The sequence below is a fragment of the Euprymna scolopes genome, chromosome 32, assembly GCF_053919585.1.
Source record: "Euprymna scolopes isolate OS-2025 chromosome 32, ASM5391958v1, whole genome shotgun sequence".
Classification (NCBI taxonomy): domain Eukaryota; kingdom Metazoa; phylum Mollusca; class Cephalopoda; order Sepiida; family Sepiolidae; genus Euprymna; species Euprymna scolopes.
The window spans coordinates 20144771-20147500 of record NC_136513.1 but is presented as its reverse complement, the minus strand read 5'-3'; the positions used below and the strand labels follow the sequence as shown (position 1 = coordinate 20147500).

The window sequence follows — 2730 nt, the reverse complement described above, 5'->3', positions numbered from 1 at the left end:
TCTGCGATGAGCACTCAAATAGTCTAATGAAGCGATGTTCAGATGCTTCATTTTGACGGCTGAGTACTCAATCAAATTATTTAGATGAGTATTTAAGTATTCCGATCCGGAGGGGTTGAGTACTCAAATCGGCCAGTTTCTCAGATGAATCATCAAATGGTCCAATGGATGTGGGGGTGCTTCGCTTTAAGTGTTAAGTACTCAGTCAAACAATTTGATCAATTTTGGGTTTGAGGACTCAAGTTGCTTAATTTGGGGTGAGACTACTATAGCAAAATTTTTAACCGGGTACTCAAATGGTTCAATTTAGGGGTGTGTACTCAAATAGGATTTAAGAGGTTTAGTACTCAATCAAATCATTTGAATGAACACACAAATTCGGGAATGAGTTATTAAATAATCTGATTTTGGAAAATTTATACATTTAGCACATACTAAAATAGTCCCATTTTTAGGAAAATTATTCAACGTCCAAATGGTTCAACTGAGTAACACTCAAATAGTTCAATCATGGAATGAGTAGACAAATAGCCTGATATTTTCAGTGTGTACTCAAATAATTTATTTAAGGATGGCTATTCAAACTCATGTTTAGGTGAGTACTCAAATAGTTACGTTTTTTTTTGTATGAGAACATACATAGTCAGATTTTGATAACAGATACTCAAACATTATTATTTTAGGAGATGGTAGTTTATAACGTAGTCCTGTTTTAGGATAACTACTCAAAGTCTGATTTTGACATGTGTATTCAAATAGTCGAGTTTGGGGGTTAGTATGCAAGTAATTTAATGCTTTTCTGTATTATCAAGTAGTCCATTTTAAGTAATTACTCAAAGTTTAATTTTTGGGTAAGTACTGAAATAGTAAAATTTCGTGGTTGGTATTTAAATAGTCTTAGTTTTTCAATGTGTAATCAAGTAGTTAATCTTTTAGGAGAACCATTCAAAGTTTGATTTCTGAATGAGTACAAAAATAGTCCAATTTTGAGTTGGCCTATTCGTAAGTCAAATGTTTTGGGCGGGTGTTCAAATAGTCAAATTTGTAGGTTTGCACACTCAAAAACTGATATTTTTAGATGGCTGTTCTCAAATAATATAAAATTTTATGGTTGATCTAATAACCGTATAAATTTTGTATTGAGGGACTTTACAATATTATCATGAAGTATGCGTTCGCAAATTCAGCGTTTTACTTTCTTTTATTGTGTATAATTCGAAAGAAGCACGTTGTTCCTCCTTAATAACCTGGCGCTATTAAATCTAGCTTCAAGTAAAATCTTTAGTAAAAATGTATTGTAATTTTCTTTAAACTAATAGTTTTTATTTAAATTGCCTCTCTTGAAACTTATTTTAAATTTTTGTTTTTTGGTAATTCATCCATTTTGTATTAAATCATATTAATTAATCGTTGTTAATATCGATGAAACTATTGCATATATGTAGCAAATATAGAACAATAAAATTACAAATAAATAACATCAAACCCTATGAAATGTGTAAATTAGGCATATAGATGTGTGTACTTGTATTGTTTTTCTTTCTGTTTACATATATAATATATCTAGCATTGCCCAGGTGTAAAACTCGCTTAAATGTTTACTTTAATTTATTTAGATTTCATATTTATTATTATATTATACTGGACCCAATATATAGTAATGCTTTAAAAAGTTTTAAAAAATAATGATTCGTGCGCCACCACCGAGAATCGAAACCAAAACGTTAAGGTTACGATTTATTTTTTTCCTTGAACTTTAATGACGAAGACATGTTCGCTGCAAGGCCAAAAATTAAAACATTAACTACGTTACTACGTTACGCATGCATATTCGTAATGCCATCGTTCGATCTTTACCTGACAAATTTCATTTCTTTAATTTTTACACTTTTGTACAGATTTACCCCTGCTAAAACCAAAATATAAAGTTTTACATGGGTTGGAATACCTTATATCTGAAGTTACATGTCCCTAGATCCAAATCTGACAGAAGACGGCTATTTTTTCTTCTTCATTTCGTTTTATTTGGTTTTAACGTATCTGCGATGATGTCTGCTGTAAAAAAAATAATTTAATGTTTGAATGTTGTGTGTTGGAGAATAATGAAATGAAAAATATTTGTAACTTTTTTACTGTTTAACTATTAAAAAATAAAATAAATAATATAAAACATATTTTGTTTTCGTCATTTATTTTTACAACACGGCCTTTTCTTCAGAATCGTATTCATATCACTCTTTATTGTGCCTTCAGCGGGGACAGACAAATAAGGCCTGAAGATATTGGTCTCTTCCTTCTGTAACACATATATGAATAAATATTAGGCTCTTACTTTTTTAAATTTTTATTATAATCGAGCCTGGGGTTCTTCCACTAACCTTATATATATATATAAAAAAAACACCCAATATATTGTTGATGAGGAACCTTTATTTTCATAAAAAACTGTATGTTAAATTATTGTCCTTGACTCAATATCTATCACAATAAAAACACCGTTTCCGAAACGATCGTACAATTTATCGGCCTTGTTGTGCTCCTTCTTATGAAACGGATTTTTAATTTTTAATTTTAATTTTGAATTATAAATTATCAATCACCTTACAATATATATATATATATATATATATATATATATATATATATATATATATATATATATATATATGTATGTATGCATGTATGTATATATATGTTCGTGTATGCGTGTATGTATGTATATATATGTAT

The 2730-nt window shown here is 29.1% G+C and overlaps 1 protein-coding gene across 1 annotated transcript in view; it reads left to right on the top strand.

Moving 5' to 3' along the window:
* The window catches only part of LOC145256238 (cytochrome P450 2J6-like), a 38458-nt gene extending 36307 nt beyond the window's left edge, over positions 1–2151 (top strand). Inside the window, exon 8 of the mRNA XM_080114887.1 lies at positions 1–2151. This exon is cut by the window's left edge and continues 507 nt beyond it. The gene's annotated coding sequence lies outside the window, so the exon portion shown is untranslated.
* The last annotated feature ends 579 nt before the right edge of the window (positions 2152–2730 follow it).